The sequence below is a fragment of the Rattus rattus genome, chromosome X (genome assembly GCF_011064425.1).
Source record: "Rattus rattus isolate New Zealand chromosome X, Rrattus_CSIRO_v1, whole genome shotgun sequence".
In the NCBI taxonomy this organism is placed as follows: Eukaryota; Metazoa; Chordata; class Mammalia; order Rodentia; family Muridae; genus Rattus; species Rattus rattus.
This window is the reverse complement of record NC_046172.1, coordinates 44,815,550-44,842,127: the sequence shown is the minus strand read 5'-3', so window position 1 is coordinate 44,842,127 and position 26,578 is coordinate 44,815,550. Positions and strand designations below refer to the sequence as shown.

At 36.5% G+C, this 26,578-nt stretch overlaps 1 pseudogene; it reads left to right on the top strand.

Moving 5' to 3' along the window:
- Nucleotides 1-7,683: 7,683 nt before the first annotated feature.
- The window catches only part of LOC116887860, a 58,754-nt pseudogene continuing 39,859 nt past the window's right edge, over nucleotides 7,684-26,578 (top strand).

Below are 26,578 nucleotides of genomic sequence, written 5' to 3'. Positions count from 1 at the left end.
TGAAAGAAAGCAAAAGCAATGGAATGGACTGGCTATGATACAATCTCACTTGAAAAGGTTATTCCTACAACATCTGACATCTGCTCATATTTCAAGTCAAACAAAATCACAAGACAAGAACAAGGCAAACATTTTAAAAACTTGCCTAATCTAATCCAGCTCTTGGTGTAATTTTGCAGCAAACTACCTTTCTATCCACTTCTGTAAGAACAAAGCTATGCATACCCAGGCAATAGATTACTAAGAGGTAATTATTATAAGAATTGCAGTTATTATGGGGTGGAAGCCTTTCTATAAATGATGGTCTTACATGAAGTTAGAACAAATTACTCAAGTCACGAATCAGAGAGTTGCATTTTAAAATCTGAGTAAACTGTTAATGCTGCTTTCCACGTTGATAGAATAAAGAGAAGTCATAGCCAAGTGCTCCAGAACAAAGACAGGACCTTCTACGTTTGAAGAAAAGAAAGCAAGAAAATGGCGATATGATGATCACATTATTTTGGAGTGGTTCACAGGTTCCTAGAAAGGCCCATAGTTTAGTTCTTGATGACTGCATTCTTTCTTTGTCAAATCAAAGTCCAAGGTGTCTGGAAGAACGAAAGGGGCACAAAAATGTTTGCTGCACAGTGTCACCTGATGGCTTACTCCCCAGGATCTTTCATATGAGTGCTAAAAAGATGTGTATATGATAAATTAATAAGAAAGGTAGCAGTGCAGTGAAATTCATTTCAACTGCCTTGAAGCAGATTTTTCTCAAGGAAGTACTGAGGAACTTTTAACAATGTCTGAGAGATAGAAGCAAGAATAAATTTGTTCCTTACATGAATAGTGAATAGAAGACATAATATCGTTGCTCTCTGAAGAAGACATCAGAACTATTTACAATTTTTATCATTTTAAAATTGTTTCAAATGATGCACAAAATGCACATCCTTCTGTTGTAGACCTTTGGGTATTGTTACTACAGAGCCTTTGTGATTTTGTGATGCTGTGGATTTCATTGCTGCATCTTGTTAAAACATCTATTGTGCTTTTGCTCTTGCAATTGTGTAGTCACTCTATTATATCTCTCCGTGATTCCTTCATCTCCTGTGATATATTCCTATTCTAGAGTCTTGAACTTTTAAAGCAAATTATTATTCCCCAATATCCAACTATATTTAAACAAGCTATTAGAAAATGTAGAAAACATTTATCTGGAGTCAGTAATCACCAAGTACTTAGCATTCAGTATTCATAAGCAGTTGAAAGAAAAAAAAAAAGATAAAAGAAAGGAATGGACAGAGATATGGAAAGGAGAAAACAGTAAAAAAGGTGGCATAGGGGGCAGTTATCATGTGATGAATAAAGAAATAGGTTCATCCCTAGTGAACTAGACTGTTGGGGAGAGGGCAGCAATGGGGGAGGGGTGGGAGGGGAACACCCATAAGGAAGGGGAGGGGGGGATGTTTGCCGGAAACCGGGGGAAAGGAATAACACCGAAATGTATAAAAATACTCAAGTTAATAATAAAAAAAAAAAAAAGAAATAGGTTCATCAGCTTATTCAAATGTAAATAATTCTTATCTTTGCTAAGTTTGTATCCACAGAGGTTATAATATTCTACTAGGGACTGTGTCTACACATTACTTTCTCTCTTTTAAAAATTATTTCTGTTTTATTTCTTTCTGCTTATGTTGTTTTCTCTAAACCCAGTCTTATAGAAGATAGTATATTTTGGGGTACTCTCGTTAATTGTTACAGTCTGTTCCTATCAGTACCTACGTGATCATTTTTTTTCTTCTTGCTTTGGCGTTTTTATAGTGGCAGGCTCAATCATGACTGTATACTATTTGACCCCAGAGCCATGTCTATAGTTGCCCAAAGTATAGATGTGCAATAAAACTGAAAAAAAAACCTTCTAGCTTTTATTACAGAAGCACTTCAATGCCTTTCCTTAGACATTTGTTTCTTTAAAGGTAACAACGGAAATGTAACAATGTAACAATGTAAAGGTAACTCTATCCCAAGTGCAGGAGCCTGTATGTATCTATGTGTGACTTCCAAAGATGTTTGTTCTTATGAGAACAGTCTTTGTAAAAGGTAAAGATCCACTTTGTCACACTTTGTCTGAGTGTCCTAACACTCAATGATGGAATAGAGAACTCAGATATATGCACAAAGCCTGCCTTCCCTGTTTATTGGCTTTGGGATTAGTTAAATATTCTTTTACGGGTTATAAGCTTATAAAACATGGTTAGTACAGGATATAGTGATAGCTCATGCACACTGTTTATTATTTAAAATGTAAGTGAGTAGTCACTGAACTTGCTATATTTTTTTCTTTCCTAGCGTGAGGGCTCGTTTCTCCCCCATTATACTAAAACTCCACAGTAAGATTGCGGGTATTTCAGTCACCCCTTAATGCAGCTTAGTGTGTCTGACAGCTTCTGGTTGTAAATCCCCAGTGAAATGTTTTTATAAAATTTTGTCTACATTCCATACAAGTACAGTAACAGTCTGACTGTCTGAACTGCAGTAGTAGTTTGGACCACTAATGTCCTAATGGGAGGGAATTTTTCTGTGCTGAAATAATCAGAAAAGTTTCAGAAGTTGGTAGCTTGCATGGATATTTCTAGTACTTTGAGAAGTCCCTGTTATTTCATTATCACTCTATGACCAAAGCTATTTCAGTTCTTTTCATTGTTAAGAAAGAAACATTATTTCCTTTTGCAACCTGTCATCTCAGTCCATTCATATAGTGGTGTCTTTAAAATCACTTGAAAGAAACCCTTATATTCTGCCTTTTATTCTCCTTTCCTGATCCTACAATTTCAGATTCAGTAGCTATTTTTCCCCTATGCTTCAAAGCACTTTATTATATCCAAGCATATGACTTCTTGAGAAGCTTCAGCTTCTTCAGAAATCTTTTCTTCCTTTTGGGATTTTGATCATACATTTTATCACTTCCCTTCCAGACTCACAGTATTGCATTTGCTCCGGACCTTGGTGCTGATGTAAGCATCTCATTAAAATACACACATATAAGTACCCACCTCCCATTTTCAGACAGACTGGTTAATTTTTCGTGAGCCATTGAGAGTTTTTTTTCTCCTCTTTTCTTAACATGCTTTTAAGTAAAACCTGTCTTTTGCACAGCTTATAAGACTTAACCAGTTTATAACCCTCAAGATGTGATCGGTAAAGGGGATTGTAAAGTAGTATATGAGAATTGTCAGCATTGAATAAATGTTATCATTTGAGAATATCCTTACAACTTTCTTTTAGAAGAATATATTTTCTGGTCTATTTTGGGTCTATTATTATTACTATTGCCTGTGACTTTGAAATTTTTCAATATAAACAATTCTCTAAGTGGAAAAATATAGAAGAAAATTAAGCAAATTTTCTTATCTTTAGGAAGTAGACACTTCACACATTGCATAGATATTTTCTCCAAGACTTTTATGTAAGTGTTCATATTAGTATTCTACTTGTGGATATACTAATAAACTTTTGTTTCTGCCAGTAGCTGACCTTCCTATGTTTATGTGAGGAGTATAATTCATGTAATGAAAAATATAGCAATTATATCTAAATCTTTTGTAGTAAATCCTATTAATAACCACCTAGCCTAGGGTAGACAAAAGAGTAAAGCAATATCAAGGTGATGTTTTATAACACATTAACTCTTGGTGTTAGCCATAAGAGTGCTACATGTTGGAAGGTTAATTGTAAGTGCTGCAGATAGGATGTGTGTTATGAGCCAAATGTCATTTTGGATTAAGGAAAGTGCTCATTGATCTGATTGATCAGATCATTCTGATTGTTTAAGTTTCCTGGGCTTGTTCTCATCATTTATCTAAATATAGCAAAACAGAAAAAAAGAATAAAGTGTCAAATGAGCTAGGTCAGTAACATAGCCAGATTCTATGTTACAGATTCAAAATTTCTAGTCATGTGAAAATACATTGTATGCATGCATGGAATTCTTAAGCAATAATATTGAAATTGTGAAAGGCACTATTTAATCATTGTGTTTTGTGTATCTGTGATTTGAAATATGCTTTGAAAAATATAATTTTATAGACTACAGATCCCTAATTCTCATTGGGAATTCAACATTAAAAGAACATGAGCAAATAATAGAGTTATGTTGATCATCTGTGTTTAAAGATTATGTGCTTCCAATGTGCAGCTTTATCTTCATGTGGGTCCCAACAACTGGAGCAGGGGCTGTCCCTAAAAGCTGGTGCTGTGTGTGGGATATGTTCTTCTAGTTGTGCTGCCTTGTCTGGCCTCAGTGGGAAAGGGGTTGTGCCAGGTAGGGGGATATCCAAGGGACTCCCACTGGCTCATAAAAGAAGAGGAGGGGGATAGGGGCAAGATTGTGGGAAGGGGTGACTGGGAGGTGTCAGTGATCAGGATGTAAAATGAATACTTAATGAAAAAGACTATGCACTTCATTAATGAAACTGAAACGTTTTGATCAGTTTTGCTGAGTTAACACTTATTTTCAGACTTGCTTCCCTTTTCTATTAGCTCCTTACTTCAAAAGCAGTGTTTAACATCTTAAACCTCTTCCTTTTTAAGTTTATTTAGTAACAATGTACTACTATAACTTGTGATAATTATGAGTGCCAAACTAATGTGAACAATATCTATATAGTCTTTCCCTTTTAAAAACAACTATTTGTTATTTTATTTATTTACATTTCAAATGTTATCCCTTTTCCTGGTTCCCCTCCAAAAATTCCCTATCCCATCCCCTCCCCCTGCTTCTATGAGGGTGCTTCCCCATCCACCCACTCACTCCCACCTCATCACCCTAGAATTCCTCTACGCTGGGACATCAAGCATTCAGAGGACCAAGGGCCTCCCCTCTCACCGATGCCAGATAAATCCATCCTCTGCTACATATGCAGCTGGAGCCATGGGTCCCTCCATGTATACTCTTTGGTTGGTGATTTAGTTCCTGGGCGCTCTGAGTTGGTTGGTATTGTTGTTCTTATGGGGTTGCAAACCCCTTCAGGTCTTTCAGTCCTTTCAAACTCCTCCATTGGGGACCCTGTGCTCAGTCCGATGGTAAGTGAACATCATCACCTCTATTTGTTCAACTTTATGGTAGCTGTGTAATGCCCATTTAACCCAGTCAAATTATATATCCCAGAATTCCCTGTGCTTAACTATTTCTATTCACAAAATATGCTATAAAGGGCTACAAAGGGAATTCTCTTAACACTAGTGGCAAATAAAAAAATGACAGCAATATAATGGTGTGTAAGTGAATACATCCATGCTCGGTATTGTATGCTACTTTGTCCCATTAGCATGAGATCTTCCTTCAGTGTCTGATTGCTAGACAAGACAACTGCATGCATGCTACTTGAATCTACACAGGTTTCATTGTACCTAATAGCACTCAGCTGTTTTTACAATGTCTTATCTCATTTTTAAAATTCAGCACTAGATGTGGAGACACCTATGGAGACTACTTTGCTATTTCTTCAGGTTGTGTAAACAAAATTCTCTACAAATATAATATTCCTATCCTTCTCGCTCCTCTCCTCCCTCCCTCCCTCTCTCCCTACCTTCTTCTTCACCAAGCAGTAAGGTTTGTATAATACTCCACTATTCTGCAACTCAGAACACTAGCTGATACACATGATACGACAAACCTATCATTCTTTTATCCTTAATAAAGGGTTCGTCTCTTTTAAAATACTTTAAAGCTAGTAGCTTGGCATGCAAGTAGCATCATGTATCAAATGCTATGTAGTAAGTTTCTCTCCCATAATGTTTCCTAGTCCTTCCTTAAAATATAATGCACTGAAGGCTCATGTCACAGTTATTGGTATAGTCTAACTTCCACTGAGATCAAGTGACTGAAACCAATTATTAGTTTGAGTAGTTACGTTTTTATTTTCCTTATGTTACTCTACCTTTCCACATCCTTTATATGCTTTACCACACTTTCTCTAATATTATTTCTACTGTGGCAAAGCCAGTAAACTCATTGATATATAAGAACCTATCATTGTCTTCCTTAATCCCCTCCCTACAAGGTTCTAAGATTTATGCAGAAGAGGAGGAAAGGTTTTTAAGAGTCAGGGGTTATCAGTAGCCCCAAGGAAACAGTCTTCCAGACATAAAAAGACTGATGCTCATACTAACTCACAGAGACTATGGCAGAGCACACAAGATCTACGGAGATATTCAAACCAGAGAGAACTCTAGCATGGAGATGGGGAAGTAATCACAGAGTCCCATTCCTAACCAAGAAACTATTTATGATTGGTACCAGCTGGCAAAGGAAAACTCAGTTTTCTCCAATGGAGTCTTACTGGATATAGCAACAATACGCCAGGGCTATAGGAATACATAATGAGACTACCCTCCACCCAAAAAAGAGATATGAAAAATGAAACTTTGATTTAGCTAAAATATATTGGTGAATATAAGTTATGGATTATATGTGTATTGTAGTTCGAAAAGCATTATAGGATTCACTGTGTTTTCACTTTTCTCTGTTTTTTTGTCTACTTGAGCTCACAAATTAAAAACATCTAGAATTCTTTAAAAATGCTATTGGGTCTTTTGAAAAAATGAACTAAGTTAAACTCTAAAGTATGAGGAATTTTTGGAACAAAACCTGAAATGTTTATTGATCTGGTGATGATAAACTAGCAAAGAGTTTATGTGAAAAGGCTAATTCATTTAAGATATTAAGATGTTGGTAAAGAATTGGGTGTGGTGACATATACCTTTGATCCTAGCCCTCGGGAGACAGAGGCAGGGAGATTTCCATGAGTTGGTTGACAACATGGTCTATATATAAAAGCTCAAAGGAGACCATGGCTACATAGTAAGATCCTGTTTCAAAAAACAAAAGAAAAAAAAACTTGTGAAATTCAACTATTATAATATTTAGTTGGAAGTTGCAAAATATATTTTAAAGTTGTTTCTATGTCTTAAAAATATGAAAAGTAACTAACACGCATAAGAGTCACTAGTCATCTCATCTGAATTTCAATCATTCTTTTTTCAGCTAACAGTTTTATTCTAAGATTTTAAGGAAAATTCTGTTTACGTGGAGCCTCCAGCTTGTCCCCCTCCCCACATGGTCTGATAAGCTCAGTTCTTCTTTCTCCTTCTCCCTCTCCCCCTCCCCCTCCTCTCTCTCTCCCCCTCCCTCTCCCCCTCCTTCCTCTCCCTCTCCCTCTCCCTCCCTCTCTCTCTCTCTCTCTCTCTCTCTCTCTCTCTCTCTCTCTCTCTCTCTGCTACAGCTGTTACAACCACCTTTCTTGAAGTCAGCAGCCACCCAAATCCCCTCCATAGGTGATCATATCTGATCACTAACCCAACTTGTGGCAGACACATCTTTTCCTTTGCCTATAATCTCTAAAAATTACCTCCTCTACTATAGCCTAGGTACACAACTTTTTTGGTCTAGTCCCTTGAGGCTGGTGAATTCACTTAGGAGCCATTCCCAAATAAACCTGCCTCTTTTTCTTTTAGCTCTGGTTGAATTGGCTTATGTCTTTGTTGGAGAAATTTATGTAATACAGTTTTATGAACCAGATGATTCTTTTGGGTCATTGTTCTTTCAAATGTTCTCCTTATGAAACATAATATTAACAATTCTATATAAAAGAAATGTAAAATAGCATAAAGTATAAACAAGCTTAATCCCAATAGAACATGAAGGAAAAAACTCATCACAGTGCTGGGGATGAGAAATTTGACATTGAATTCACTATGATCCTCATACTGAAGAGTAAGTAGGGCCACTGGGACATATTCACAACTTCTTTTTTTAAAATGTCTGTCTATCAACCAATTAACACCTAGGTTGATGCATTAATGAACAATTAATTGGCTGGCAGAGACATATGGATGAAGATTACATGAGGGAATCCCTCTGGCTGTGCCTGTTCAAGGAAAGCAAGACCTGAAATAAGTAGAGAAAGAAGGAACTTCCAAGAACTTGTCACTGTAACTTTGAAAACACAATGTCTCCCATTACTTCATAAATATTGTAGTATTTCCTAAAGTGTTTCCTATTTTAATTCTTTAGCATGAACAGTGAAACAATGTTTAAATGCTTCACTACTTTATTTTCTACGTGTTTAGATGTACATATATACTTAGAAAGAGTATTACATGTATCTTACTTTATCTTAAGCATATATATATATATAATACTTTTTCTAATTATATATGTATATAAGTGTTACTTAAATAAGCTATTTAAGTATATATGTATATATAACTGTTAAGAAGAACTTGCAATTTTTAAAAGAGAGAACAAAACTTTAAATGTCAAGATGGGGTAAAACAAAATTGCACAGTGACTCCAGTTAGCAGTTCCATCTAAAAAAAGTTCACACCCAGATTTTCTTGAAACATGTTGTGTAGGCTGCAAAAAACAGGTCCCCAGAGTGGTTTTGGTACTTCAACACCAATTTGCAATTTGTACTCTAAAACATAAATGTATTGGTTGAAATCTTGGCCCCTGTTTCAAAAAAAACCCTATCTTTTCTTGTCTTGTATTAATCAAGATATATCACTTAAGCTCTTTTCTTTTGCAAAACTAGGTGGTAGACACTTACATGCAAGTTTTTAGTAAGGATCAGAGGTACTAATTCTTCTATGAAGTGCTAAGTGTACTATAAATTAACGCAGAGTAATGGCTCAATAAATGATGATAAGAAATTGTTAGTAAAGATTTGGATTTTATATTTCATCTACTGTGGATTTGTATACTTTATCCAGTATCTTCCCAAGTCACCAAACTGCTGAAAGGTTTAGGTATGGTTTACCTAGTCTCCCTGAAGTATACTGTGATTTAAGGCAGGGAACACGGGGCAGCAGTATTTGGAGGTGATAGTAGTTTGGGGTGAGGGGACATAGTGGAAGTCTCAAGGTGGGTTATGAGATATTAGCTCTGCTTTCTGCTCTTGGTTTGAGTTGCAGTCACTCACTAGTTCTAGTTTGCTATCTGCCATGTTGAGAACTGAGACCTGGTTGAGAACTAAGCTAATGTCAGTGTCACAGTCTTGAACCATTAACAGCATGAGCAAGACAAGGCATACTTTATGTCATAAGTACCTTGCTGCTGGTACTTCATGTAGGAATAATGCAAAGCTGACTAAAATTGCAAGTCTTTGCTATATCCTCAATGTACCTTCTAATTTCAATCCATTTATTCAAGTTCATTACATCTTTATTTTATTTCTTTGCATTGTCACCAGACTGTAAAGTTATTTGCAAACAATGGCTGCATCTAAATAAAAATTTTATGAACTGTAAATCCTGCTATTTTAGATTCAAGGACACCTGGGACATCATTAACGATAGAGTAAAAATCTCGGAGATTAAATCTATAAGGAAATATTGCAAAGAATTTTTTTTGTCCTGTGAGAATCAACTTTATGCTCACTTACACACAAATAAAGAGAAAAGGTAACAAGTTAACCAAACAAAACCATCTGAAGCCAGAAAATTACAAAACTTGATCTTGTTTTTAGGAACTACTTCTAGTAGCATATTCTTCTCAACATTCAAGAATTATTGATCTTAATGAGAGTTTCTAAGGTAAATAAATGTTAAAAAATGTAGACAGTATGTTCCACTTCTTTTAAATGAGAAAAGAATATGTGACATAAAATCAAAGGTAAAAATTATGTTTAACAGCTTTGGAACCTATAAGCTCTATGCCTATATATGTAAGAATCATAATTTTACCTGATAGACTCTCCTTCAACATTAGGTTTAAAATTTATATGAAATCAAGTATGTGTATTATTAATGTAAATTACTTAACAAACACTTAGTTCTTTATCTAATAAATCACATACTAATACTTTGATATGGTATTGTTACCCACAATTAATGAAGACCTTTTCAACTCTTCCTACTACTTATTAAAATAAATTTATAGACAAGCTACAGACTTTTTGTAATGCTGGGTATTGAACATGCTCTATCTACCACTGCCTATAGGTCCAGTCAGGATTTAGACTTTTAAGAAAAGTTATTGCATACATTCCTTCAATCTGCTGCCTCTTTTAAATCACAAATAAAATAACTGGAGAAGATTTTTCTGGGTGGTTTAACTCAAACCATCAAACTCAAATCCCTAAGGCCTTTCTTTCTTTCTTTCTTCTTTCTTTTTTAATTGCGATCTGAATTTTTTATTATTTTCTGTGTCATCATCTCTTAGGTAGTTCATAGCAGAGAGAAGCTCTTTTTGAAACAGGATGTCCATCGATGTCATCCCATAAATTTTAGCATCAGAGCTTCTGGGGATGAATTTGGGACAAGCAGCCACAATTTCACTTTGTACTAAAAACGTTGTGAGTGCAGAACAATCAGTACATTCTGATTTCTGTTTGGAAAGGCAGAATGCTTATCTTGAACTGAGAAAAAGTCTGAAAGCATAGGCCTTCTTCTGGGAACAGAGAGTACTCTAACAAAGTATAAGTCTGTAATGCTAAGGTTGTTATCTTGTCTTACAAAACACATTTACTAGTTTATATTCATTCATTTGTGTCTGTATTGGCAGGGGGAGTCTGTCTATCTGTCTTTGTGTTTGTGCACAAGTTCCACAGTACATGTGTGGAGGTCAAAGAATACCTGACAGGAGTCAGTTCTTTCTTCCATTTGTATTCTGGAGATTGACCTCAGTTTATCAGGACAGAACTCATGCCACTGAACTCAACACAAAACCACCCAATCTATTTTTTAAAACACATTTTCATAATGACACAGCTGCTTAGCAGAATTGAGAATGGCTGGGATTCAGATCTGGTACAAACTTCTGAGGTGCACATTTAACCTACCAAAGTGGGCCTGGCCTCCAGGTTCTTCAAGGATCCCTCAGTCACTACCTAACATTTTCAACTCAAGGTCTGGACCTTCCCTCCCCCCATAAGCTCTTTCCTATATAATCCAGACGTTTTGATCCTCTCTCTCTCTCTCCCCCTCCTCAGACTTTTTTCTCCCTACATGCATATACAAGTGCTCTGTCTCTCCCTACTCCCCTTTGTCTCCCTCTCCCTGGCAACTTCTCTGGCCTTCATTGTGACCAATAAACCACCCAAGAGCATCTTCTCAATAAACCTGCCTTTATATATTCTACTCTGGCTTGAATTGGTTTCTTTCATTGGCAGAGAATAACTTTTCAAGAATCCTTAGCCCAAATGCTCGAATTAACCTAGATGCACAGAATACATGAAACTCAAGAAGGATGGCCAAAATGCGGATGCTTCACTCCTTTTTTAAAAGGGGAACAAGAATACCCTTGGGAGGGGATAGGGAGGCAAAGTTTAGAGCAGAAACTGAAGGAATGACCATTCAGAGCTGACCCCACATGTAGCTCATACATATACAGCCACCAAACTAGGTAAGATGGATGAAGCAAAGAAGTGCAGGCTGATAGGAACTGGATGTAGATCTCTCCTGAGAGACACAGCCAGAATACAGCAAATACATAGGCGAATGCCAGCAGCAAACCACTGAACTGAGAACGGGACCCCCGTTGAAAGAATCAGAGAAAGGACTGAAAGAGCTTGAAGGGACTTGAGACCCCATATGAACAATGCCAACCAATCAGGGCTTCCAGGGACTAAGCCACTACCCAAAGACTATACATGGACTGACCTGGGCTCCAACCTCATAGGTAGCAATGAATAGCCTAGTAAGAGCACCAGTGGAAGGGGAAGCCCTTGGTCCTTCCAAGACTGAAACCCCAGTGAACGGGATTCTTGGGAGGAGGGCGGTAATGGAGGGAGGATGGAGACGGACAGGAACACCCATATAGAATGGGAGGGAGGGGTTAGGGAAGTTGGCATGGAAACCGAAAAGGGAATAACATTTGAAAATGGTTGGAACTGGAAAGTGTCATCCTGAGTGAACTAACCCAATCACAGAAAGACATACATGGTATGCACTCATTGATAAGTGGCTATTAGCCCAAATGCTTGAATTACCCTAGATGCCTAGAACAAATGAAACTCAAGACGGAGGATCAAAATGTGAATGCTTCACTCCTTCTTTAAAAGGGGAACAAGAATACCCTTGGCAGGGAAGAGAGAGGCAAAGATTAAAACAGAGACTGAAGGACACCATTCAGAGCCTGCCCACATGTGGCCCATACATATACAGCCATCCAATTAGACAAGATGGATGAAGCAAAGAAGTGCAGGCGACAGGAACCGGATGTAGATCGCTCCTGAGACACAGCCAGAATACAGCAAATACAGAGGCGAATGCCAGCAGCAAACCACTGAACTGAGAATAGGACCCCGCTGAAGGAATCAGAGAAAGAACTGGAAGAGCTTGAAGGGCTCGAGACCCCATATGTACAACAATGCCAAGCAACCAGAGCTTCCAGGGACCAAGCCACCATCCTAAAGACTATATATGACTGACCCTGGACTCTGACCTCATAGGTAGCAAATGAATATCCAGTAAGAGCACCAGTGGAAGGGGAAGCCCTGGGTCCTGTTAAGACTGAACCCCCAGTGAACTAGACTGTTGGGGGGAGGGCAGTAATGGGGGCAGGGTTGGGAGGGGAACACCCATAAGGAAGGGGGAGGGGATTAGGGGGATGTTTGCCCGGAAACCGGGAAAGGGAATAACACTCGAAATGTATATAAGAAATACTCAAGCTAATAAAAATAATAATAATAATAAATAATAATAAAAAAGAAATGTAAATAAGAAATACCCAATTTAATAAAGATGGAAAAAGAAAGAAGTATAAAAAAAAAAAGAATCCTTGATATTTTTTTTTCCTGTTGATTCGGGAAGAAACCAAAGATGTCAAAGGTAGAACTTAGGGGGTCTAATGCTCCTTACAATGAGCATATTCACGTCTGTCCCCAGTTAGAGTCTGACCTATCCTGAGTGATCAGAGGACTTATATGGCTTAGAGACCTGGATGCTCAGGTTTTGTCCCTAGGTACTAATGGCTTGGTAGAAGCCATGCATTTGAAATCTGCAGTGACTAAAACAAAGTAAACTGGGGCATGCCTCAAATTCTCAGTTGCAGGTACTGCTAAGTAGTACAGAATAAATTAGTCAAACAGTTTGGAAAACAGGCATCTTCTCTGTACGCTACTGATGTAATGCTGCTAGCATAATTAGGATTAAATAACCATCTTTTTGCTTTAGCAGAATGAATTTGATGAGAATAGTGGGAACTCTTAGCTCGTTTTAGTAACAGTCAGGAATTTGTTAGTCCTAAAGAAAGCATTGCCTTACTGAAGTGGCTAAGAAACACTTAATGAGGATTTAGAAAGGTGCAAGAGTGGGCTGGGATTGCATTTTCCAACTGTTAGGAATTTTTGGTATTTGGTTCCTGTGGGTGTTAATCAGTTAAAGCTATGGCCACACTCTGTTACAAGTTTTCACAATTGTGATTATAGACTCTGATATACTTAACTCTGAGGTGATGGGGCACATGAGGTCAAGCTCAGGTCTTAAGTCACGGTAGCAATAAATGTAAATAGTAAAGGAAAGGACTAACTAGTTAGACAATACAAAGGGAATGCAGAATATAAATATGAGAAGCAACATAATTTGGGTATTGTTGTCTTTCTTCATTATGAACACTAGTTAATCATTTAATAATTCTTCAAAGACAAATTGCATGGCATATACAAACAGTGCATACAGCATATATGTGTGTGCATATTTGTGTGTGTATCATAAATCTCATTTTGTCTAGCACATATAAAAGCAAGGACTTACTCTCCAAGAAATAAGTGGTATTTAAATATCAAACATGCACATTAAAAAAAAAAACAAGCTTGTAAGTTGATAGATATAAGTCTAATTCCAAGTGGAACACACACTTTATTTTGAAACCTGAAACCCTAAAACTACTAGATGAAAATATGCTATACGATAGAGGTATAAGGAAGGACTTTTAAGCAGGACTTGATTTGCTCAGGAATTAAGCATAATGATTAACAACTGGATCTTCATAAAACTTAAAAAGCAAAAAGATTCTATAGAAAAGAGTGAATTGAATGAAGAAGAAACCGTCAGATTGGGAGAGAATATTTGCCAGCTGTAAATCTGATTGGAAATTAATTTCCAGAATATGGGGCAAAGGGGTCAAAAACCAAAACCAAAAACCAAACAACCAACCAACCAAACAAACAAAAAAAGCCCAACAAACTCAGAGTCAAAGAAAAAAAATAGCTCAAATAAAAAAAAAAAAAAAGGCCTACGGATCTAAACAGATCTTTTCAACAGAAGAAATTGAAACAGCAGAGAAAGACCTCAAAAAGTCTTCATTTTTAGCAATTAGGAAAATGCAACTCAAGACAACATTGAGATTTCATCTCACCCCAGTTAAATAGCAAAGATCAACAAAACAACTAATAACAAAAGCTAGCAAGGTTCTGAGGAAAGAGGAACCAGTTCATTCTTGATAGGAATGTAAATTGGTACAGGCCTCACCCTGGATATCAGTAGAGAGAGAGTTTGTGCATATGAGTGCAAGTGCCCATGCAAGCAAGAAGTAGGTATCTTATACCCCAGAAAAAGGAGTTACAGGTACTTAGGGCCACTTGACAAGAGTACTGCACACACACACACACACACACACACACACACACACACACACACACAATCATTTTTGGTTCCTAGGTCCAAATCTTCAGGGGTTAGTATATAACATGGAGTAACCATAAACACCAGGAAAATATAAAGGGACCATGGAGGGCTGGTTAGAAAGGGGACTGGTAGGATGCCTGTGATATGGATGAACCAGCATGCCTTCATCTTAGACTTAAAAGCCATCTTATAATAAAGAAAAAACTAGTTTCATACCTGTTTATTATTAAATCTGTTTCTCAAGAATCGGGCTAGGCTCACATGTAATAGTACCGACAAATGGTTCTGTACTGTCTGTTGCAGGGAACGCTAGGCATGGCTTTGTTTCAAAAAGTTGTCTACAACCATCTTACAACTCTACCGTTGTTTAAGAAGGTTTTTATGAATGTCTGTTGCTATGACTACCTTATGTCTTTGCTTCAGGAGGTCATTACAAATGATTTGTTTGCTTATTTTTTTCTTCTGTAACCCTGCCTATTATGCCTGCCAAATCCTCCATTTAGAAAGCCCCTCTCTGAGCTATAAAATCCTTGTCTTCTTCATGTCTAATACCGACTCTCAAAGCTTGCCTTAGGGGGAGCAGAGAGTGTACACGGATAAAAAAGCTGCTTTAATTAATTGCTACTTAATTAGTTTGGCCACAATGAGTCAGGTCTGTGGTCTTCCTCCTTCCATCGTTGAGATTAATATTATGAAGTGGAAAACAGAAAAATGGGGAAGGGGTTCCAACTGGAGAGAAGGGAGAAAGGTAAATTAATAAAAAAATCAAGCCTCAAAGAATCATATTATTGTACATTTTTCTAAAATTATACTCTCTCATGTATATTTCATACATATATGTCACATATATGCCATATATGTCATATTTATGTCATATATATATATACACACACACACACAGACACACACACATACACACACACATACACACACATGTCATGCCTTGGACTGACAATGCTCTACACAAGAATCATAATAAAAATCCAAGTATCAGGCATGAGAAACCATATGAATGGTCAAGATAGTCCAAGTGTCTTCCAAAACAATAAAGACTGTTGATGTACCCCTTGGTTGCTTCTCAAAATTTGAAGGTAAGTCTCTATTACTGAAGACACTCCACTGTTAGGATAGAGTACTCAGATAATTGGAGGTGGATCTAATTTAAAACCCTCCTTCCTGTGGTCTGGATTTTGTGGTACCAAAAGCTTCTGTGCAAGCTGCCAAGGGAGAGAAATAATTAATATTCTTAACATCTGCAACACCTACGAATCAAAACGGAGACCACCATAGCAAGATATCCACAAAGGTGCAATTAGTGGCACTCATGTGTTAGAAAAGGTGCAACATGTGGCACACAAATGTTAGGGGTAACCACCAGCTGTCTAATTGGACTTAAGGTCCACCTATTAGGACAAAAATTGTGCCTGGTATTAGAAACCTAAGCATTTCCCTGTACTAATCATGCCATGAACCTTAGAATTTACAACTGCCACTTTGCTAAACCAGCACAGTTCTTTATTACATTCTAAAACTTACCCTTGTACACACAGCTACCACCTCTCATATGGAAGCTTTTCTCTACAGCCAATGCAGACAATCACAGAAAAACCATAACTGGACACAATGCAGAGATCAGTGGTTTGTGGCGAACCTACACACAAAGCACACATCTATATCACAGCTCATGAATACTTGGCTTAGGGAACATTACAGACAAAGAGAAGGAAAGACTATAAGAGCCAAAATACCAGGAACTCTGCTGAAAAATCTCTCTTAGAAACACTTACACATACAAAACTGGAACAATAGTAATATCAATAGAAATGCTAATATAGATGGATAAAATTTCATGGGGTCCCACTCCTAGTCAAAGAGAGGGGAGAGGAAGAATTAACATATCCCAAGGAGAGATTAATTATTGTTTGTCCGATACAAAGTGGCCATCCCTAAAGCTGTATTTACACAAACAACAAAAACAGATTCAGGAGATTATACTTATATATCTGTTGATACATGTAAAGGAACAACAATAATCAAAGAAAAAGAGGCTATCAATTTGAGTTGGGGAACATAGGAAGACTTAGGGGAAAAAGAGGCAGAAAGTGATATAATTATATTTTAATTAAAAAGTATTTTAGAGAGAATTTAGAAGACAGGATGATGAAGGAATTATATATTAAGGAGCAGTCATTGGACATATACTGAGAATGGACAGTATTTTGAAAGCTATGGAAGTTAAGACAGGCCAGATGTATTGGTATATAACAAACTACTCTATAACATATAGCTTAAAATAATAATAATAATAATAATAATAATAATAATAATAAACAAGTAGAAACAGATTTTTCTTTAACAATGAATAAAACTGACTAGTAACAGAAAAAATTTGAAATTGAGGGTATAATTTTAAAAGCTTAATTAAGTTTTTAATTCTTTTATTTATGTGTATGACTGTTTTGTTTGCATGTATGTTGGTGCCATGTGCATACCTGATGCCCTGTAGTGACATGAATTGGAGCATTGGATTTCTTAGAAATGGAGATACAGATAATTCTAAGCTGCCATGTGGGTGCTGGGAATCAAACTCTGGTCCCCTGGAAGATCAGTCAGTGCTTTTAACAACTGAACTGTCTCTCAAACCCCAGGAAGTTAATTATTAATAAGAAAGAATTTGGTTGAAAACTTGCACCATAAAGGTAGAAGAATCTGCTTTGAACCCAGAAGATGTAGCTTTCTTGGAAAAAAAATCTTTCATTTATTGACATTAGTAAAAGGCATCATTTAAAATGATAGTAAATATGGAAAATGATTTGCTAGACTCATGTTACTTCATTTGTCCTATGATTTTTATTAAAACACAAGTGATGTTTTAGCTGAAATCTTTCAATTTTCTCATTTTATCATTTGAAAGGAATGTGGTGTTTTAGTTCAGATAAATTATATGTTTTTATCAGTGTGCTATTGGAGTCTTGATTAGACTATTTTATTAAGATGAAAAACTAATAATTTAATATTTCATGCTGAAATATTTTAATATACAAGTAAAATATAGCTTATGAAATAGCAATGTTCATTTCTGAGTGAAAATTCTAATTTGTTAATTGAGGTCAATTCATACAGGGAATTCTAAGTTTTTGTAATTCCAATGTTTTGTAATTCTGCTTAGGGAGTAACTAAAATGTAAAATTAATGCTGTAAAACATCAAAACAAAGGCACAGATTGATTTTAGTGACAACTTCATACCTTTGCATTCCATGATGTATGTTTTTCATGAAAGGTTTCTACCACACAATTATTTTAGAAAGCATAATTTAAAAACTAAGTATGATTTTAGGTTCTATGAAATATGGTCCATATTATATTTCACTCTCACTTTACTCCTATCTCAATTCCAGCCTGTGAATAACGATAATGAAAAGATTCTTATTTTTATTTGAGTCAGAAGCGGGCATCTTAATCTATTTTCTCCTATTATGTACGTAGCATGTTTCTTGGTATTAAGTTATGTTCAGTGACTTCAAAATCATTATTTAAAATTCCCAATGATCTTATATGAAATTCTGAATATATATTAAGAATACCTTCTGTTAGCTTGATTGGGATTTAATATTTAAAGGGAACTTCTATTTCCAGCCCTCCCCCAATATTCTCACTTGTTTTTGGGAATCCATCCTCAGAGCAAGAGGTTCTATAAACCAGAGATGAAAGGGAATAAATGATTGCTTATTGCTTAGCTCCTAAGTGAGCATAGCTAATAAATTATGGTAACTAGAAATAATAATATACAAAGACTTGGAGAAAAAATAGTTCAAATTTCTTTCACCGTTAGCGTACCAAATTTCTTTAAATGTAAACCACTTAGTTAAATCTGTGAGGAAGCTTATCTCCTTTGGACATTTTACTAAATCATGAGGATGCTTTTCATGCTAATTTATCATATGTTAATTCTATTTAAAAATATACTTTAATTAAAATATGATTATATCACTTCCCGCTTTCTCTCTTATATCCAACCCCTCTCTAGTCTCCCATTCCTTCTCAGATTGATGACCCCTTTTCTTAAATGGCCTTCTAAACAAGACCTGAACAATGACATGCTAAATGTAGAAGAAGGGAAATCTTAAGGCATCCCTCCCAAAGGAAAAGAACTACAGAGTGCTAATGACTGCTGAGAGATGGAAAAATTAGTCTCCCCCACGGATGAGCCTTGCAATCACATACACAACGAAAACAGAGCCAGCATATTGTATTATATATTTATGCATCTCTCTCTATGTCTTTATACATTTATGCTAAATTTATTTTAACTCTGTGGCAAAATATGCATTATTTCTTTAAAACATGTTAAAATTTAATGTCATTGTTTATTCTTTTATCTTGTAAAATATGTATTTTAAAATGTAAATAATTTAAAACAAAAATTACATGTAATAATCATTTTTTTCTAAATTAAAATGCTTTAAAAGTACTTGGCATTGTGTTACCTATTATTAATGCTTGATTTTTTATAGTTATATTTTAAATTTAGAATCTAGAGTTTAGCTTCATGGTAGAGTATCTGCAGGACCCTGGGTTTAATCTGTAGTCTGTAATGTGTAAATAATTAAACATAAATAAAATTTCAATGTCTAGATATACTTTTAATAGTTTAGGTAGTCATTGAGCAGCTTTCAAGTGGAAGGCTTTGCCTTAGGTATTTGAGATATATAAAAGAGCAAAGCAAATCTTTCATTCTTCATGGGATTTGCATCTCAGAGCAATAGACAGGTAATAATAGACAAAAGTTATATAATATATTCTAAAGATAATCAGATATATGGGGAAAGGAAAGGAAGAATTTGGCTATATTTGCAGTGGGAGTAGCTTTGCAACTTTAATTGGAGAATCAGAATAGCTCTCAGTGAAATGATTATGTTTGAGAAAGAAGGAAGTGAGGTGCTAAGCTGTCCAGGAGGATATGCTATAAATGAACACTTCAGATAGAGGAAAAGTGAATACAAAATCCTGGGAAGGAGGATTACCTGTTATAGTTGATGAACATCAAGCAGACTAGTGAGACTATTGTGGCACGAGAAAGAGGAGTAGAGATACAGATGGGAATAGTAGCAGAGGATGGCACTGTCTGGCATCGATAGGAGGAGAAACACTTTGTTCTGTTAAGGCTATTTTCCCCAGTATAGAGGAATGCCAGGGTGTTGAGGTGGGAGTGGATGGCTGGGAATGGGTGCATCCTCATAGAAGCAGGGGGAGGGAGTATGGGAGAGGGGGGAACCTGGAAAGGGGATAACATCTGAAATGTAAATATATAAACTGTCCAATAAAAAAAGAAAGGGCTTAATAGGCCTGTCCTTGTAGATGATTCTAGCTTACAATACAAAATGAAGAGTTTTATAGCAGATAAATTTTGAAAAGTGCTATATAGCAGGGTGATAATAACTAAGGAAGTGAGAGAAGATGAGATACTAAATAATTTTCAAGTCAGACACTTAAGAATTGTGCAATGGATGAATGTAAAGATTGAGAGGGAAAATATGTCATAGATTACTTCTTCATTTTGGACATTACGTATGACATGACATTATACATTCCATGAATAAAATTACCTAAGAAGGAACTAAAATTTGTTTGTATTAATACAGTATACATAAGTATTAAATAGGAAAATACTAATCATTTTGTTTCCTTAGTCTTCTGAGGCAGGGTCTCAACTATGCAGCCTAAGTTGACCTCAAACTTGAAGTAATCACTTTACTTCAGAATCACAGGTTCTGAGATTGCAGATGTGTGCCTGGCTACCTTGAGTATTTTTGAAAAACACATTTCTACAAATTTCCTGCAATTGTAAGCATAGTTAAAAATATTTCTGAAGGGCAAAGCTAGCAACTGAGAAAGCAAAGACATGGTTGTGTCTCCGGCTCTCAACCCTGCAAGCCATCTTGTTTATTTAAATGAAGGCAGAGCAATCTCATCAAAGCATAGTGCAATGTGATTGAGTTCACCATGCTGTATTTAATTAGAAAATGTTAATTAAGCTTCTTTAATTCAACCTCACATCAAAGAAATGTCTTTACATTCACAAGCCAGTTCTTAATGCTCAATCATAATACACGAAGCCCCATGCAGGTCATACCCTGTGTTTTGCTGCATTGTGGCAGAAGAATGATTCTAATTTTGAATGCATGCAGGGCCATAGTAAATGGCTGGCATTTCCTTTTCCAATTGAAAAATGGGGATTCAAAATGTAACTTTGTTTCAATCTAAAACAGAAGAGTAGCCTTAAGGAAATGCATTGTAAAGTCATCTAACACTGGAAGTCTGTAGGATTCCTCAGTGGGTGCAATGGAAAGAAGAGGTAACAGAGTAGGAAAGGAATCGTAAACCATCATTGTCATACAACAGAAAAGGACCCACACGGCAAGTCCTCTACAAGGATTTTTAGATTTTTTTTCTTATACTGGTCACATGTAATTTTCTCTCTTGGTGAGAAATATAATCAAATTTTCCTGTTGGTTATGGATGTGAATGTGAAGTTTGTGCCCGCAACTAACTTGTATGATGGAATTGTAAACCTCTGAGATGACCACTTAGGCTGAAAATGCTGACAGCTCCACAGTTAGAGTTGTGCTAATGACTACGATAGGAGTACAAATCTGGTGCTCAGTAGTCCATGGATTTCCCAATCTGAATAGAATGAACGTTATAAAACAAGAAATATAATCACACTATTAATTATGTTAGGGAATACAAGAAACATACATTTTTGTTATTGTTGCTTTTCTTGAGATAGTATTTCTCTAGCTCATGTTAGAAAGCACATGCTGTCCTGTAACTTGGTCTGTAGCTAGCCTTAAGTGGCCCCAAGTTCTAAAACTAAAGGCATGTGCCACCACCTGACGTATAAGGTAAAAGAATTGTACTATGAGACTGGAGAGGTGGCTCAGTAATTAAGAACATTTACTGTTCTTTCAGAAGATTGGAATTCAGGAACTAACACTGAGTGGATCACAACCTCCTGGACGCAAGCTTTGGGGAATGTAATACCATCTTCTGGTCTCAGAGGGCACATTCATGTATGTGTATATACTGTTCCTCATACACATGAGTAAATAACAAAATAAACCTTAAAATGATTGTAACAACAACAACAACATCAACGCCAAAAACAGTATGTTCAGAAAATCAGTGTAACCATAGACCTTTAATTTCTCAAGTTAAAAGAAATCTGGCCAGTCTCCATCAGTGCCCAGAGCTAAGGCTGTGCCCCCGCCAGGAAAGAGCTGGTCTCCCAGAAGTGCTGTCACTCCTAAACCTACAGGTGATACTCGACTTTCACTCCATTGCCTATCCAAAGAGAGACCTGCCAGGAGCACACTGGAACCACTGAGCAGACTGGGACAGGACCCATTCCGTGGCCCCCATCTGTGCCCAGAGCTAAGGTTGTCCCACCACATACCAGACCCAAAACCTGCCCTGAGAGAACTGGTATCCCAGGAGTGCTCTCACTCGTAAGATCATAGGCTAACAGGCCCACAGGAGGGCCAAGCTCCAGTCAAAGACAGCAAGACCAACTAAGGTAAGAGATAACCAGATGGTAAGAGGCAAGCACAAGAATCTAAGCAACAAAAATCAAGACTCCTTGGAATTATCAGAAAGTCTGGATACAGTAACACACCAGAAGAGCAAGGTTTGGGTTTAAAATCATATCTCATGATGATGATAGAGGGCTTTAAGGAGGACATAAGTAACCCCCTTAAAGAAATACACAACACAGGTAAACAAGTAGAAGGCCTTAAAGAGGAAACACAAAAATCCTTTAAAGAATTAGAGGAAAACACAACCAAACAGGTGAAGGAATTGAACAAAACCATCCAGGATCTAAAAATGGAAGTAAAAACATAAAAGAAATCACAAAGAGAGACAACCCTGGAGAGAGAAAACCTGGGAAAGAGATCAGGAGTCATAGATGCAAGCATCACAAACAGAATACAACAGATTAAAGAGAGAATCTCAGGGCAAGAAGAGACCATAGAAAATATCAACACAACCTTCAAAGATAATGAAAAGCGCAGAAAGCTCCTAGCCCAAAACGTCCAGGAAATAGAGGATACAATGAGAAGATCAAATCTAAAGATAATAGATATAGAAGAGAGTAAAGACTCCTAACTTAATGGGCCAGTAAATATCTTCAACAAAATTATAGAATAAACTTCCCTAACCTAAAGGAAGAGATGCCCATAAACATACAAGAAGCCTACAGAATTCCAAATGGATTGGACCAGAAAAGAAAGGCCTCCCGTCACATAATAGTCAAAATACCAATGGCACAACCAAAGAAAGAATATTAAAAGCAGTAAGGGTAAAAGATCAAGTAACATATAAAGGCAAAGCTATCAGAATTACACCAGACTTCTCACCAGAGACTGTGAAAGCTAGAAGATCCTGGACAGATGTCATACAGACCCTAAGAAAACATCAATGCCAGCCCAGGTTACTGCATCCAGCAAAACTCTCAATTGCCATAGATGAGGAAACCAAAATATTTCATGACAAAACCAAATTTATGCAATATCTTTCCATAAGTCCAGACCTACAAAGGATAATAGATGGGAAATTCCAACAGAAAGAGGGAAACTACACCCTAGAAAAAGCAAGAGATTAATCTCTTTTCAATTAACCTAAAAGAAGATAGCCACACAAACATAATTCCACCTCCAACAACAAAAATAAGAGGAAACAACAATCACTGTCTCTTAATATCTCTTAATAACAATAGATTCAAATGCAAGGGCAACAACATTCATAAAGCAACTTTACTAAAGCCCAAAGTATACATTGCATGACACACAATAATAGTGGGAGACTTCAATACCCTACCCTCATCAATGGACAGATCATAGAAACAGAAACTAAACAGAGACAGAGAAAAATTAACAGGTTATGAAACAAATGGATTTAACATATATTTGTAGAACATTCCACCCTAATACAAAAGGATATGCCTTCTTCTCAGCATCTCATGGTACCTTCTCCAAAACTGATCATATAATCGGTCACAAAACAAGCCTCAACAGATACAGGAAGATAGAAATAATCCCATGCATCCTTTCAAAAAACCATGGACTAAGGCTGCTGATCAATAACAACAAAAAGGACAGAAAGCCCACATATACATGGAAGTTGATTAACGCTCTACTCAATGATAACTTGGTTAAGGGGTGGTTCAATATACAGAAATCCATCAATGTAATCCACTATATAAACAAACTCAAAGGAAAAAAATCCATATGATCATTACATTAGATATTGAGAAAACATTTGACAAAAATTCAACACTCCTTCATGATAAAAGTCCTGGAAAGATCAGGAATTCAAGGCCCATACCTAAAAATAGTAAAAACAATTTACAGGAAACCAGTAGACAACATTATAAACTAAATGGAGAAAAACTTGAAGTAATCCCGCTAATATTGGGACTAGACAAGGCTGCCCACTCTCTCCCTACTTATTCAGTATAGTTTTTGAAGTTCTAGCCAGAGCAATCAGACAACAAAAGGAAGTAAAAGAGATACAAATTGGAAAGGAAGAAGTCAAAATATTACTATTGGCAGATGATATGACAGTATACTTACGTGACCCCAGAAGTTCCACCAGAGAAATACTAAGCCTGAAAAAGAACTTCAGCAAAGTGGCTGGGTATAAAATTAACTCAAACAAATCAGTAGCCTTCCTTTACACAAAGGATAAACAGGCTGAGAAAGAAATTAGGGAAATGACACCCTTCACAATAGTCCCAAATAATATAAAATATCTCAGTGTGACTTTAACCAAGCAAGTAAAAAATCTATATGACAAGAACTTCAAGTCTCTGAAGAAAGAAATTGAAGAAGATCTCAGAAGATGGAAAGACCTCCCATTCTCAGGGATTGGCAGGATTGATATAGTAAAAATGTCCATTTTGCCAAAAGTAATCTACAGATTCAATGGAATTTGCATCAAAATTCCAACTCAATTCTTCATAGAGTTAGAAAGAGCAATTTGCAAATTAATATGGACTAACAAAAAACCCAGGAGAGTGAAAACTATACTGAAAAATAAAAGAACTTCTGAGGGAAATCACCATCCATGACCTCAAGCAGTATTACAGAGCAATAGTGAGAAAAAAATGTATGATATTGATACAGAGACAAGCAGGTAGATCAGTGGAATAGAATTAAAGACCCAGAAATGAACCCACACACTTATGGTCACTTGATATTTGATGAAGGAGCTAAAACCATCCAATGGAAAAAAAGATAGCATTTTCAAGAAATGGTGCTGGTTCAACTGTAGGCCAGCATGTAGAAGAATTCAAATCGATCCATTCTTATCACCCTGTACAAAGCTTAAGTCCAAGTGGATCAAGGACCTCCACATCAAACCAGATACACTCAAACTAATAGAAGAAAAAGTAGGGAAGCAACTCGAACACATGGGTGCTGGAGAAAATTTCCTGAACAAAACACCAATGGCTTATGCTCTAAGATCAAGAATCGACAAGTGAGATCTCATAAAACTGCAAAGCTTCTGTAAGGCAAAGGATACTGTCATTAGGACAAAATGGCAACCATATTGGGAAAGTCTCTTTACCAGTCTTACATTTTAACCAGATAACCTTTCAACAGAGAAATGGATACAAAAAATGTGGTACATATACACAATGGAGTACTTCTCAGCTATCAAAAACAATGACTTCATGAAATTCATAGACTAATGGATTGAACTAGAAAATATCATCCTGAGTGAGGTAATCCAATCACAGAAAAACATACATGGTATGCACTCACTAATAAGTGGATATTAGTCTAAAAGCTCGAATTACACAAGATACAATCCACAGACCACATGAAGCTCAAGAAGGATGACCAACATGCAGATGCTTCACTCCTTCTTAAAAGGGGGAACAAAAATACTCACAGGAGGGGATATGGAGGCAAAGTTTAGAGCAGAAACTGAAGGAACGGCCTTTCAGAGCCTGCTTCACATGTGGCCCATATATATATAGCCACCAAACTAGATAAGATGGGAGAAGCTAAGATGTGCATGCTGACAGAAAAGGGATATAGATGTCTCCTGAGAGACACCGCGGGAGCATGTCAAATACAGAGGAGAATGCTAGCAGCAAACCCCTGAACTGAGAATGGAACCCCTGTTAGAGGAATTAGAGAAAGCATTGAAAGAGCTGAAAGGGCTTGCAACCCCATAAGAACAACAATGTCAACCAATCAGAGCTCTCAGGGACTAAACCACGACCCAAAGACATACATGGACTGACCCATGGTTCCAACTGCATACGTTGCAGAAGATGGCCTTGTTGGGTACCAATGGGAGGAGGAGGTGGGTGGGAGTGGGAGCATCTTCATAGAAGCAGGGTGAGGTGGAGTGGGATCGGAGAGGGGAGAAAGTGGATAACCTTTGAAATGTAAATACATGAAATATCCAAGAAAAATAAAATAAAAAAAACCTAAGACCAATGTTACTCAAAATTAATCCACAAATAAGAAGGAAAAAAGTGAAAACTCATTGCTCAGACCCAGTATCAGTCAAATACCAATCCAAATAAAGATACAATAGAAAAGATAAACAAACGTTTCTCATGAATAGATATACAATATCTCAATAAATATAATTACAAATCTAATTCAAGAACACATTAAAATATAAATATGCCATGATCATGTTACCTTTACTCTAGGGTTCCAAGGATATTTCTTTATATTAAATGTATTTATTCATTTATTTTTATTGGATATTTTATGTAAAAAAGAACTATGTTTGTATTAAAATCCTTTGTCCCCTAAAATATGTAAGTCTATTACCATGGAAAACAAATGATATCAACAATATTGAATGTTCTTGCTAAGTGTTCAATTGCATTCATAGAAATGTCAGGAGTTTCTACTATGAATTGGACTCCCTAAATCT